The sequence below is a fragment of the Bidens hawaiensis genome, unplaced genomic scaffold (genome assembly GCF_021521415.1).
Source record: "Bidens hawaiensis isolate Kalapana, Puna unplaced genomic scaffold, B.hawaiensis_p1.1 tig00086754_1, whole genome shotgun sequence".
Taxonomy (NCBI): Eukaryota; Viridiplantae; Streptophyta; class Magnoliopsida; order Asterales; family Asteraceae; genus Bidens; species Bidens hawaiensis.
This window is the reverse complement of record NW_027504235.1, coordinates 1,853-17,773: the sequence shown is the minus strand read 5'-3', so window position 1 is coordinate 17,773 and position 15,921 is coordinate 1,853. Positions and strand designations below refer to the sequence as shown.

The window sequence follows — 15,921 nt, the reverse complement described above, 5'->3', positions numbered from 1 at the left end:
TATGAATTACTAAAAGACATAAAATTCAAACATTGAAGTTTGCTGTTGGTACAAGAGGACAACACCAAAGCAAGCTATCCTCACTGGCTCACTAGGACTCCTTAGATTTGTTTAAAATTTGATTATCACCTACAACAATTCTATCTAGTGGACACCACTATCAAACAAATGAATATCACCACTAAATGATTCAATAATTCTTATTACAAAAAGAAAAAGAAAACTAGCTACGTTAAGTCATGGGGTCGCGTTTGACCCAACAATGTCGTACTATTGGCCGGCCTAATCAGCATCCCATAATCTTTATGGCGTCTGGACTCCTGCTTCCTAGAAGGCAAGCATAAAACATCAAACTAATTATATTTAGTATATTTGTACAGCATAGCAAATACATTGTATAAGAGTTATTACATACCTATAGATTAAGACAAGAAAGATACGATCTCACGGGTTTGAACATCTTAGGCTCACGGGTAATGGCATATAATGGGGTCGGCAGTGGCCATTTGAAGTGGTTGCATGTTCATGCAAGGTGATTGAGTTTAATATTTTTTTTCTCTTTTTTTTCAATTTTAATTTTAATATTTCATTTTGACTTGTGCATCATTATTTTTTTGACTTGTAACACATATTTACTTACTTTTAAATCATTTTAATTGTAATTATCAAGTAAAAACAAGAGCATGTAACGTTTTAATATTAAAAAGTAAATTTATAAATGGATTTTTACATATATCTACTTATTAAGATGTCTTGTTACATATTTATCCAACCTTAAAGTTAAATTACATATTTCTCTTCTCATAATCAAATTACCCAATTACCCTTTTGTAACTCCTATCAAACAACCCTGCAAACATGTGGCTTTTAATTCTCCTTCAGCTTCTCAAACCCTACTCGACCATGCAAACTCAAACTGAACAATGTAAACATCACACAAGGAGGTGTTTGGGATTGCTTATTTTAAGCAACTTATGACTTATTAAATTTTAAAAAAGTTAAAAGTTGTTTGGTATTGTGTGTTATTGTGAGAGAATAAGTTAATAAGTTATAAAGTTATAACTTATTAACTTATAAGAAAAGTTATAAGCAGGTAAAATAAGAAATCCCAAACACCCCCTAAGTTGATTTCGGAAACATCGCACCCCTAGCCGATGGGTTTATCCAAGCATCACGTAAGTCGATTTCAAATACACTGCTTGTCAACAATCGCAAAGCCAGACCCACCAAGCTAAGCTGCCTATTTATCATATGTTTGAATGTTTTGTGTGTAGTAGTTTGTATACGTGTTAAATTGGTTTGTTCAGAGCTAGAATTATTCCTAGAACCGTGTTGATTATATTAGCTGGGAGGTTTAATGCAAAAAAGGGTTGTTTTCTGTTAGTGTTTACAAGTCATTTTTAAAGTTTTATTTTAAATTTTAAACTTTATATATTATTATGAAAATAACCAATGAGAGTTTTGTGTAGTTATCTCAAATAACAATTAGGGTTTCTTCTAATACACAGAATATGTAATTCCAAAGTCAGATCATATGCTCTGTTCATCTTCATCATTGATTTCTTCTTGAGTAGACAAGAATACTTCTATTCATCTCTGTCTTAACCTTCAAGAATGATTGGCAACATCTATTTGTACCCCGGTAGTGCTCAAATCGTTTTTAAGGCAGTGGATCACAGACGAAACAGATTCAATTTTCATTATTGCTTTTGTTTATTTTATTATTTGATAGATTACTCCAACATTTTAAAAGTGATTTTGATTTCAAATCACCCAAGTAGAGATATGAATCAGTCAAGAATTATTCTTGATTTGTCGAAACTTGAATCATTAGATGGAGCCAATTACCGTCGTTGGTCCTAAAAGATGTTAATATTTTTCGAGCATTTAGATATTAATTATGTTTTGCTTGAAGATCATCCAAATACTCTGTTCAACCAGACCCTATTCAGATTATTGCTTCTTCTTCATCCTTTCCTTCAATAGAAACTGTTAGAAAATATGAGAATGATAACAAGGCTATTCGTGGTCATTTATTAAATCATATGACCAACAATTTATTTGACTTGTTTATTGAATGCAAATCTGCAAAAGATATTCGGGATACATTCAATAAAAGTTACGGGTCTGATAATGCGGGAAGGAAAAAATATGTGGTTGGGAATTGGTTGCGGTTCCAAATTACTGAAGATCGGTCAACAATGGATCAAGTGCATAATTATGAAAATCTTGTGGTTGCTATTGCTATTTTATCGTAAAAGATGTGTGAAGTCTTACAAGCAAATGTTCTGCTAGAGAAATTTCCTCCATCCTAAAGTGATTATAGAAATTATCTAAAACACAAGAAAAAGACATGTCTTTACAAAAAATGATCGGCCATATGCTAACCGAAGAGGCTAATTGAGTCAAAGATAAGCATTCCAACATTTTTTAAATACTTCTAGTGCTAATCTTAGTGAGTCTCGGGAACCGAATAGGGTAATAAATATAAGGGGAGAGACAAGAAAACTAGCAACTTTAAAAATTATGGGAAAAAAAAGGGAAGCTTGGGGTTCACAAGGATGATGGAAAGTTCAAGAAAAAACCATGTCAATGCTATGTATGTGGAAAAACTGGTTACAAAGGTTATCAATATCATGAAAGGAAAGATCAAGGTACTCAATTAAATGTTGCTGAAAATGAAGAAGTAATTGCTGCTGTGATTGAACTGAATATGGTGGAAAGCGAATGATAAAGGATTAAAGGGGTCTCATAATTCGGGGTGTTAACTGGGTTAACCCATTAGGGTTTCGGGTTAATCGGGTCGGGTTAGTCCAGTTTAAAAAACACTCACCTGCAATCGGCTCTATTTAGATTCGTGTTTGCCAGGTTTGGGTTCTAGGTTAATAGGGTCGGGTTAGTAGGGTTGTAATAGATATTAGGCTGAATTACAATATGAAGTTGCATCAATGTCAATAATTCTCATAAACAAAGCAGCTGTCATGGAGTCTGCATATGTAATGACTCTCCTTACCTTATAGGTAATACTAAATACGCATATTATTAGTGTTTATATATTTATTTTGGGAAATTTCAGTAGTTTCAACGTTTAAAGCCCCTGGCTGTATTAATTGTTGGTTTTATTTATAAGAAGGGAAAACACTCAAAAAATGTAATTTATCACATTTCATCATGTATATGTTATGAAATAAGTTCATTACAATTCCATTTTAGCAGTTATGGGTGTAATGATTGTTGCACTAGGAGATCATTTTAACAGTTATGGGTGTAATGATTGTTGCACTAGGAGATCCAAGAGGGGTGCATTTTCGACGAGCTGTAGGGCCCGTCAAAACGTATACTGTTTACTTGTAGAAGTTATATTGTAATCTCCATTAGAGCAAACTTAGTTTTGTTGAACTAAAAACTATATTATTAAAAGTTTATTTGGAAGCTACTATGGTTCAGTGTGGATAAATTCAAACAGATGTACGTGGCCAGCCTAACATCAATGTTTTATTCTTGAAATGATTGACCAACTTGCAATCAATAAGTGGATAAATTCAACAAATCACAAGTGATTCGCTTATTATAATGTTAACGTGTGGTTTATATTTATTCCAGAAGAAATTCAACAAATTGTTTGAAATTGAATTAACAGTAGGTTATGGTCAACTTTTGTCAAAAGTCAGCAGTTTTATAGTTCTAAAATATATAATTAAATATCAATAAAAATAAAATATATTCCGTTCGGTCCGGTTATCAATATAAACAGTAAACCAAACCGTTCGCTACGTCTTGAAAATTTTGAACCGACGAAAGATTATGTTTGTTTTTCGATACATACTACTCTTACGGTTTGGCTTAGTTTTTGATATAAACCGTAAACCAAAGCGTTTGCTACAGTTTTAAACCGAAACATGAACACCTATAGCTTTTGACATGCTCATTCTAGCACTGACTCGGTTTGAGTTAAAATTGGGAAGACACGTAATAGATGTTATAAGAAGAGGATATGTGTAAATAGTTCATTAAGGTAAAAATGTCATTTAATTAGTTAGTATTTTTAATGAAATGAATAAATATGTAATATATGTGTTTTATTAATGAGACATATGAAATTGATTTTTAAGGGTTTGATAAATATATGTAATATAGCTATTTGGAAATGGGATATATGTAAATGCTCAATTTATAAAACTTTGAGTGCTGTTTTATTTTCTTATATTCAATGCATTGATTTATATAAATTATTTTACTAACAAGGTATTTGTTTTTAAAATACGTATATAAATTTTCCTAGATCATTTGATTGGGATTAAAAAAAAATCAATTTGATGACGTGGAATATAAAAATATTTTAAGGAAGTTTGTAGCGTAAGAATGAAAATGAATATCTTTGAAAGAGAAGTGAAAATGTTTTTAAGAGTTTAGATTAATGGAGATGGTCTCAACCAAACTGATCGATAGATGCACAAATTAAAATGATATCACAGAATTCAAACTGATTATTGGCATATGCTATATCGATATATATTCATGATCATATAGTTATTAAACACTGAGACACATAGTTTTGATATATGAATTAAGGTAACATATGTTACTCACACATTACTCGTATATAAACTTGCCATGCAATCTTGGTAATGGAATTGCCATAAGAGGCTCTTTCTTCCTTAATACAGTTTGAAACTTTTCCAATAAGTTGACCTTCTCTCCTTCACCCGATCTCCAGTCAAACGAATGAATAAGTGAAGAAAGTAAATACACAAACATCCTCTCAGCCATCATAGCACCCGGGCACATTCGGCGGCCTGATCCAAATGGTAAATACTTGAATCCACTCTCACTATAATCTAACTTCTGATTCAGAAACCTTTCGGGGTGAAACTCTAATGGGTTCTCCCAAACCGAAGGGTCTCTGTGAATTGCCCATGCATTAACAAAGACTCGGGCATCTTTTGGGACCGTGTAGCCACCAATAACACATGATTCACATGGGCTATGTGGTATTAAGAGTGGAAGTGTTGGGTGTAAACGGAGAACTTCTTTCATGATTGCGTGCAAGTAAGGTAGGTTTTTAATGTGGGATTCTTCAACTATGTTGCCTTCACCGACAAATGTATCGACTTCTTGTTGGGCCTTTTTGAGGATTTCGGGTTTGTCGATCATGTGAGCTAGGGCGTACTCAATTGTGCTTGAGGTTGTGTCAGTTCCTCCACTTACCATGTCCTGCCAAATTGGTCAATTTTACTTGAAAGAAATTAAGGTAAGTATGTATAACATATATGATTTAAAAGATTATGTGTAACGGTCAGCTTCATAAATGCTTCAACATATACACAACACCGATCTAGGTCTTTGAAAGATTATGTTTAATGGTCCGTGATCATGAGAGTAGAGAGTGGCGTATAAATCACTACCACGCATATGGTCATGAATATATATATATAATGTTTTATTTTTTGTTTATTATTTATTTAACAAAAAAATGATTTTTCTTATAGCATGCAATATTTAACTTTTAAAGCAAAAAAATAAATGCATAGTTCTATTTAAATTGTTTTCACAATTTTCCAAATAAATTTTAATGAAAAACGAATTTTACACATTTGTTTTTTAAAATAAACTAGTTTTTGGTTGTTTGCAGCTTACTGCTTAGATTATTATCAACAGCTCCTCTATAAATATATGAGAATAATTTCTAAATTTTTTTAGAGCATTTTAAGTGAAAAAAAAAGAAAATTTTAAATAGATGAGTAAATTTGTAGGAACACGGTTTATCCTCTATTTATTAATATATTTGAAAGTGTTTATTAGTGGAGGATAGAGAAAATATAATTATAAAGATATTAAAAATTATTATTCAATGGTATATAAGAGAAAAATGTAGTGTTTTTAGTGTAATTATAGAGATAGAGATAGAGATAGAGAAGCTGTCGAGAATGCTTAAATACACTTTATTTATTGGTTTATTTTCTAGCATTCTAACAAACTTCCCGAAAGCAAGTTGTTTTATATTTAAAATGATGCACTTAACAAACTGATATGGCTGAACATATTTACGAGTTCGGTTTACATGTTTAGAAAAAATATATTCATATTTTATTAATGTTTTTTTAATTTAATTGTTTAAACAAAGTCTTCAAATAATGCTGTATTCACATGCCTAAAATGTTGGGTGTAATAGTTGGTAATTTTTAGTTATATTATCAAACTAAGATGAGCCCTAGTTCAATGTTTTTATGTTCTTAGTTTTTATTGTTTTCAGAAAATCAATAACGTTCAAACAAATGTCAAGGACAGCAAAAATCAACTAACAAAAGTAAACAATGAGGTGATTGATAAATCAACAGATGCAAGCATCACGTTGCAAATTGTTGCCTTCATAGTATCATTTGGATGAGATCGAGAGAGAGTGTGTGTGTACCAGGAGCAAGCCTTTAATGTGAGTCATGGTGAATTCGGAATCTCCGTTGTCTTTAAGGTTCAATAAGAACTGCAAAATATCTTTATTTTCATCACTACCAATCTTCCTTCTTTGATCAATAATTCCATCAAAGAGCCCATCAATCTTCTCTCTGGCCGCCTTCACACCCTTTTCGATCCCTTGTAGATCCAACCAAGCTAAACTCGGATAAAAATCAGACAAGTTTGGAGCAGCCATTAACCCATTAATCTCCTTGATCACTTTCCTAAACTCTACTCCAAACCTCATCTTATCCTCCACCGTCTTTGTGTCACCCCATATCATACCGGTAACTACATTCAAAATGGTCAAAAACACCAAGTCACCAATGTTTACCGGACACCCAACATTGAGGTTAAACAATAGTTTGATGGTGTTCCTCATCTCCTTACGTCTTAGATGGTAAAAGGAATCCATTGTTTCATTGCTGAACATCTGACTAGCTAAAATCTTCCTCAGCCACCGCCATCGATCCCCATACGGCAACCACAAGATGTCATTCCCACCATATGAAAACACCTTGCTAGCAGCGGTTATGTCTCGGTTGGCAAAGGTAGTGTCATGAACTTTTAGCACCTCACGAGCCAAGATTGGGGAAGAGATCACGATGGTTGCTTTTTTACCGAGCCAAAGTGTAATAATCGAACCATAGGTTTTCGTAAGGTTGGCAAACTGCGAGTGAAGGTCAGTGTCAAGAGACAGGAGGTTACTTGCTATCGGTAACCCCCTCGGGCCAGGAGGAAGTGGCGGGTTCGTGCCACAGTTGTGGAACCGCGACTTCCAAATGAGCCACAAGATGGAAAACACGGCAGCAACGGCCATGATGAGATAAACCTCGTTCATTGAGGCTACTTTCATCACTGCGACCATGTGTGAAATTTGGACGATTCAAAGACGTACACTAATAATGGAGTGACCAAAGTGGCTTTATAAGAATTTACACAACCGCTATGATAAGGCTGTCACAGGCAACGTTTCACATTGGAAACGGAGTGACCAAAGTGACTTTATAAGAATTTACACAACCGCTATAATAACGTTGTCCTCTGTGGAGGGGCAACGTTTCACGTTGGAAACGAGGCTTTGAAGCCTCTCCATAACGTCCCATTGTAAATTTGTCATCCATTTGTTGCCCCATTATATATATATACATATACTAGCTTTTAAACCCGTGTATTATACAGGATTTGTCAAATAATAAAAAAAAATAAAGTTCATTATTTGAAAGAAATGAACAAAATTAAAGATAAAAAGAAAATAAAATATATAGTATAAACAAACAATAAGAAGTACAGTATCTTAAATTTACAAATTCGAAAAAAATCTCTTTATATACAACATTTGTCAAACTGTTTTGGTTTATTACCAATGGATAGCTATAATGAATGTAATAAGAGATTGGAGAATTAGAAAGGAAATTACAACCCATTTGTCAAAATTGTTTTGACCCATGGATAGGAAGGATAAATAAGATGAAATATTAGATAATTAGAAAGGAAATTATAACCCATTTGTCAAAATTATTTTGACCCATGACCCATGAATAGCTAGGATAAATGAGATAAGATATTAGATAATTAGAAAGAAAATTATAACCCATTTATTAAAATGGTTTTGCCTCATAACCCATGGATAGCTAGGATGAATGAGAAGAAAGATTAGGCAAAAAATGAATGTGGAATTCACATATCATCTCAATATTTTATTTTATTAGTATAGTTAGAGTTAGATTAGATTCCATATATATGTATGTGTGTATGTGAGATAGAGATGCAAACCTCACCACAAAATTCCCAACTCGCCCCTTCATTGTGATGTAGCCGTACTACTGGATACCCGGACTCCACCCCACCACACATAGATCCACCCACCACCCTAAAAAATGATGGAATCCTAATGTGATAGTTGATTGTCACATTTGTCTATACAATTTGTGAATACTAGGGATGGAGATGATCTAAATGTTCAAGCTAAAATGGGCAAATGTATTGTAGACCACATATCACTAAAAGCATGAGTTTTAACATAAACGTTCGTAAATTCATAGCCACATGATGGAAGTGTTAGGTGTTGTGTAGGACAACTTCTAACAGTGACAATTCACCATTAGTTCACCTATGAGATTTTTTACATGTGTAGGTACTTTAGGATAAATAAATGGATGTGGTTTTCATACGTCCTCGAACGGAAAAAGACCAAACAAAATTTGTTTTTTATCATACATACAAAGCTACGTGTATATACGAGGTTCATCAACTGAGATATGGTTTTCCAGGCATGTTTAGTAGTCTTGATTGTACACATTGGTCTTAGGAAGCTTGTCTAGTTGCTTGGCAAGGTCAATATTATCGGGGTGATCATGATGACCCAACGGTTATGCTTGAGGTGGTCGCATCATTTAATATTTGGATATGGCATGCGTTTTTTGGAATGCCCGGTGCAATCAATGATATAGCTATGATGCATTTGTCCCTTATTTTTTACCACATCATAGACGGAGTGGCACCCGACACCTCATTTTCCACAAATGATGTCAACTACGAATACGGATATTTTCTAGTCGACGGTATTTATTCGGAGTGGGCCACGCTGGTTCTTAGCTTTACGTGCCCAAATGACGATTAACGTCGATATTTCAAGAAAAAACATGAGTCCGCAAGAAAGGACATCGGAAGGGCATTCAGGGTATTAAAGAAATGTTGGTCTATCATTAGGCAACCAGCTCATTTTCACCAAATGGATAAGTTAAGAAACATAATTTAACTTGTATTATCTTATATAATATGATATTGGAGGACTCGGGTAGAGCAATTTGTCAAGGCGGGTACAACAATGAGCCAGAGTTGATCTCAACACTAAACAATGATGAGATCCTTGCTAATTTACTAAGAACACAAAGAAGGGGAAACGAATCATAGGCTTCGATCGGATTTGGTTGAACATCTTTGGAGGAACAACTAAAATGATGGTGGCGATTAAAATAGCTGTAACTTTTTTAAATTGTTATTTTAGATGTTTTTAAATTTAAGAGTAAAGTGCCAAAATCGTCCCTGAGGTTTGATTAATAATGCGACTTTCATCCAAAAAGTTTTCTTTCTGCAACTGAACCATCGAGATTTTTCAGTTATTGCCAATATCGTCCAAAGCACTAACTCCATCCAAACTTTCCGTTACTTTCTTTAAAAAGACCAAAATATCTTTATTTTTTAATAAATCATTGTTTTGAAAATATTTAAGTCTTTAAAAAACCAATAAAGCTAATAACAAATAAATTAGTAAAAAAACAAACAAAACCCTTCCCAGTTTTCACTCTCTCTTGCCACCATCCCAGCCATTCTCCCTAACCGTTCTCAGGCTACCATCGAAGGCTACCACCACCACCACGATCATTCTCTGGCAACCATCAAAAACCATCACCAAAGAGTACCACATACACGAAAGATATCAGACACCCCGGCCCCTATACCTAGGGAGGGGAGCCGTGAACATTGAGTGGTGTTATCAGTGTTTATTAAAATAATTTGCAGCGAAATATTTCATCAGAATCTTAGTTAGGAAAAAAATGATCAGAGTTATAAAAACACCATAATTCTTATTTAATAAACTGGGATTAAAAACCTAATTTTATACAAACATATGTTTTATAGGAATAAACGCTAAATTACAAAACATGTTTCTTTATTCTGGTGACAAGCCACTTGTTTAAGCTGAAAGCCCGCAGGCATCATTCCTTTGTCTCTAACAAGTCATCTGAAACATGTTTAAAAATATTTGATTAGCAGGAAATACCGGTGAGTACATTCACTTATAAATGACACAATTTACAGTTACAGTATTAAGATGTTTTTACATCTGCCTGCTTACAAATTACCAAAAGGTACTTGTCACTCAACCGTATCTGTGACTGTGGTCATATTACTTATTGGCTAACATTTGTCCAATAAGTAATGTGTAATAGGCTAGTAGGCAAGCCTTGTATACAAAACCCCAAAATACCCGTAGTAACCATTCCGTAAGTCTACAGAGACTTAATCACTGTAATGTAATTAAAATCCTTTGAAAATATTTGGATTATCTACCATGAGTTTAATTGGTTTAGAAAAGCATCATGAAGTATTGGAAAATTAGTTGGCTCACAAAAATGTGAGTTTTGCAAAACTCGAATGTCTCACCTTGCAAGTTTATATTTAACAATCCTTTTGAAGTTAAGCACCCAGATTAAACATAACGTAGTATATCTATGTTAGTATAAACCCATAAACATAACGATAATCACGAGACATGAAACTTTACACGCTGGCACAATGTCTTACCTTGATTAGATAGAGCTTTTGGATTCATGTATAAGTTCCATTCAATCGGAGAGGTACTGTTACAACTACTCGGGTATTATACCAACTTCTTAATATTCAATAGTGAGAGAGATCAGATTTTTTTTTTGGAGGATTTGTGAAGTCCAGAATCCCAACCTATTTATACTTGAAATTGGGTGTCTTTGCGTTCCACGAAGTAGATGTAGTGTTGTCGAGTTATCCCTAGCTATGCCACGTGGCCCAACACGTGTCAGGTAACATGTCATCGTTGCGTGACTTCCGTGTCGCGTCACGCGAAGAATATCTTCGCATCGCGCGAAGGACAAAAGACTTTCTGGATAATTATTACTGCTTCGCGTAGCGCGAAGAATCTTAACCTTATTCCGTTGTTTCGCGCGAAGGAACAAAAATACTAAGGCGGCCCTTAAGCGGCTCGCGGCGATGCGAGCGAAGTGCAAAGTGCGCCATCAAAGCGCCACATCGCGCTCATCGCACTTCGCCCGAGCCCGTGCGCGTCGGATGCTTCGCACCCTCCGCTAGGACTACTGGGTGTGATTTGACACATAAGAATATTATCATGTGAGCTCTCTTCCCTATAAAGAGCATACAAGTTTTATAATCTAGCGACGTGGGACAAAAATTAAAATTCTTATTTATACCATGGTGGAAGCCTTCCATTTTCTTTCCTCCACCAATGTGGGATGGAATTTCTACTTCCTTTACTTTCTCCATTCTTCCTTTTATTTTATTTCTTCTCATTTCCTTCTTATTTCGTCACTTCTTCTTTTGATTATATCCATTCTTGGGGCACATAGTAAACGAAAAGGGTATTCACGTTGATCCCGCTAAAGTTGAAGCCATCAAGAATTGGAAGACTCCAACCTCTCCTACCGAAGTTCGTTCCTTTCTTGGTCTCGCGGGTTATTATCGTCGCTTCATCCTCAATTTTTCCAAACGGTGATGTCATGTATCTTCGCCACACCGTTGCACACTTTATCTTAAATGGATTTCAGAAAATTTTCAAGACTGAAGGTTAAAGCACTGGGGTTTGTTGATTGGTATAAAAGCAATATCGAAAAGGAAGCAAAGAAAAACTTCCCAAATTACAAGGTCAACAAAGGAAAGAAATTTCCTCATCCCACCGAGATTGATGAGTTCACTGGTAAGCTAAGATACGTCTGGAAGTATAAGATGTCTTCCATCAGACTTATTGTATATCTTGTGATGCCTTCAACGATGACATGTTTAATCCTTTAAATGTTTGGATTTTTGATGAAAATAATGGCGAATCGGTTGTGTACCACAGTGGTGGAATTGAGCTTCTTCTCTTTGTTGAGCATGAACTTCTTCGACTTGGTGAACAAGATAACTTGAAGCTTCAAAATTCACCAATGGGAGATCTGGAAATCCAAGGCATTGGCTATCGCTTCACCCACATCATCAGCAAGTTTAACCGATTCATTAATCGCATCATTGAGAATCAGTTGTTTGAAGCTAGCATCTCATATGACTACAAGACTAATTGATGAGAAGAGTCGGACATAAGCTGTCATCTATACAAAATCCTAGAGGGAGATTGTTGGCCATGTTTTGTTTATTATTTTTAGGCTTATGTATTAAATGGATTTCTATCTTATAATATTCATTCGCTTGTGGTTACCTCTTTTTTTTGGGACAAAGGCCACTTGCTTGTAATTGCCCATTGGGCTAGCCCGTTATGGCCCATGTAATGAAAACCCAGGTGCATGGATGAACACTATATATAGTAATTATTCCATGGACCACAACTTCCTTGGAAATTTCTCTCTCTACCTCCACTACTTTCTCTCTCTTTTGTTTTAGTACTTTTTTATCTACGTAACCTTTACAGGAAGGCTATAACTACTACCAGTAGTTATGATTGTAACATCACCAACAGTAGTTATAATGGTTATATAACCACCAAAGATAGGAATTATGACTATATAACTATTAATAGTGGTTATAGTGGGTTATTTAACTACCAATGGTGTTTATGGAAGTTATATAACTACCAACCGTATCAAACCTTGCATAATGGAATCTAAGTGACTATTTTGTTGACGACATTTTGACAACTTTGTAGTTTTCATAATTCACATCTCATTCTTAAGAAACATTTTCTATTTTATTTGATTGAAGATTTCTTCTAGGCGAAATACTTTTACCTTTGTAATTTGAGTACGTAATGATCAAATAGCTTTCTGATCGCGTAATTTAAGAAAGTGATTTCTTTTAAGTAATTAAAATGGTAGCCTGGATAATTTGGAGTGTTTTTAGGACCCGATGGTATAGGATAACATGTGTTTGTGTTTCTTTTTTGGTTGATATTTCGGCTAGAGGGTTGGTTTAAATTAAAAGGTTGGTTTTGTTATTATTGTTGGGTGCTGTTGGAGTTGGTGGTGTTCGATTTTTGGTAGAGTCACAGTCATCTTCGAGTAGGTCGTTTTGATTGTTGTTATTTTGATTTTCCGTCTCTAAAGGTTCAATTATAGGCTATAAGTGATGCTGTTAAACTTTGTTCTGCCATGCTAGTCTTTCAATCTCTGGATTGTAAGCTAGAGGTGACGTTCTTCCTAAATGCGGGTATGTATGCACAAATGTCACCTGAACAAATCAATAGCATACCATGCATAAAAGGGAAAACACAAGAATAGCAAGTAAAAAAAACATAAAATAAAGCAATTAAAACATAAAATAAATGAAAAAAATGAATTAAACAAAAGCACTAAGCGCATAATCTCCTTGGTAACAGCACCAAAATTTGATCGATGCCTAAGGCACATATCAAAGATAGAAGAATTGTGTCTCCTAATCACCTTAACTTCTTAGGGCAAGTAGTCTTTCAATCCACGAAGAGTCCGTGATCACTATTTATAATAAACCGATTTCTATTTATGAAGTTTCTAAGTTGTGTTTTAACACAATTTCATTTAAAGTTTGATAATTTGATTAACTTATAAAACTCAGAATGCAAGTGACACGAAACAATTACACCATTTAGGATCTATAAATGATTAATGGAAGTATAATCACACTCGGGTTCAAGCAAGTAAAGTCAAAGATTCCGATGTTTGCAATTAAACTTCCATAAACATTCAATCAATCAGTTTTCTATCATATCCTAATCAAGAACATAAACAACCGTTTATCAATCGTAACAAGCTAAGAAATTCCTTCACATATCAATTAAAAATTATATATTATAAAAAACCTTAGAACATAATGTCAAACCATACACAATAAAAATTAGTGCAGCCTTTAAACACACGTCAATGATGCCAATTAACCTTTAACAACATTATTAAACGACACAAATCATCAAATTCATGTAGATGATTAAATGATTACATAAGGTATTATTTAACTACTTCAACATGAAAAAAACTCTAAAATCTTACAAACTCTAAACCTAGAAATGATTGAAGGGGTGAATCAGCCGCTCAAGGTAGTCATTCGATCTTTAGACATAGATTTGAGATGATGAAACTTAGATTTTGTGATGATTAGAGGTGTTTAGCTCCCAAATTGCTTAAGTTCGTCCGATTAAAAATCTCTAAAATGAAGAATAATGTAAACTAGGGTTTGATGTCGTACGCTATGCCCAGGACGATGTCTCTTACTTTGGGTGTTGACAACTAACACTAAATCAAACTATTTTGAAATTGTTTTTTGTGGTGAATTTTTGAAACCCAATGTAAACTTACTCTGAGCTTGGGGTACATTACTTTGGGGCTGAAGTCCACTGGTCTTATTCTATCTTTAATAGCTCGGAGTAATTGCTTCACGACCTTTCTAACACCTCAAGTGACATACATATGCTACTCTTATGCTTTTGATCATCCTTTAAGCCTGTAACTTCTGCAAATCATAAACAACTCAAGGTAATTGCATTCAAAAGAATTAATGAAATAAAAATGCAATATTATATTGGTTTACAACAAACAAATTCCCAACCATCGTATGTAAAAGTAAGAAATAAAAAAGTTGATGTGATAAATTTGAATGTTTTTATACATGCTATGTATGTACAAATCTACCAATAGTCCTACACACTGAGTTAGTCCCTATCCGATGGAAGTTTAATTATGGCCAGAAGTTTCCTCAAAGTTGGCAATGCTTTTGTGGCTTGCTGACAATTATATAATTGTTTGAATGAGGGCGTTTATTCTGAAGTTGAATGGCTCCAGGCATTCTAAAGTAAGCGTGTCACGACTTGTAAATATAGAAGTATGGGTTGGTTTAACATTTTGTACTATGGGATACAGAAGTGTTATTATTTTGATAGCGTATGTATATGCATGAATGTTATGACTCTAGAATTCAATCGGTGAAGCTGACTTTAGATATCGATATAAGGTTGATAAGTATGATTATGATGGAATGTGGAATATTTGGCATGCTGGATCAGAGATGAATTAGGGTTAGAGTTTTATTTAGGGATTAGGGTTTTGTGTAGAATAAATGAGAGTGAATAATATATGAAAGAAAAGATAGAGATTTGGAATTGAAAGCTGATAATTTATTCCATGATCAACTAAGGCTTTTATAGCCTCAAGTACAACGTAAACATACTGAAAATTCTCAATAGATAACAAACTAAAGAAACAATCAGATTAATTCAAATAACAACTAAAAACTAGGTCAACCAAGGACTAAGCTTTTCTTATTCTTCACGTGATAAATAAAAGAAACCAACAGCAACATGATTTGAATTACTCCAGCTAACACCCCTGCTTAATTCAAATCTTAACAACTCCCATTCTTGCCCTTAGATGATCGAATTGTTCTGTTCCAAGTTGCTTAGTTAAACTGTTAGCCAATTGCTCTTCAGTATAACATGACTTGATACTGACTTGCTTGGATTCAACCAAACTCCTAATATAATGATATTTGATATCTATATGCATGCTTCGACTATGCATAGCTGAGTTCTTGGTCAAAAACACTGCTGACATATTGTCACAGTAGATGCTTATGGGCTCTTGCTGTTCTTCATTGAGATCTGCTAGTAACTTCCGCAACCAAACGGCTTGACAAGCAGCTTCATTAGCTGCTATGTATTTAGCTTCGGTAGATGATAAAGCCACTACTTTTTGTTTCTTGGAATTCCATGTCACTACACCTGACCCGATTGAG

At 34.3% G+C, this 15,921-nt stretch overlaps 1 pseudogene; it reads right to left on the bottom strand.

Moving 5' to 3' along the window:
• Nucleotides 1–4,593: 4,593 nt before the first annotated feature.
• On the bottom strand, nt 4,594–7,354 carry LOC143607793 (7-ethoxycoumarin O-deethylase pseudogene; annotated as a pseudogene).
• Nucleotides 7,355–15,921: the final 8,567 nt, after the last annotated feature.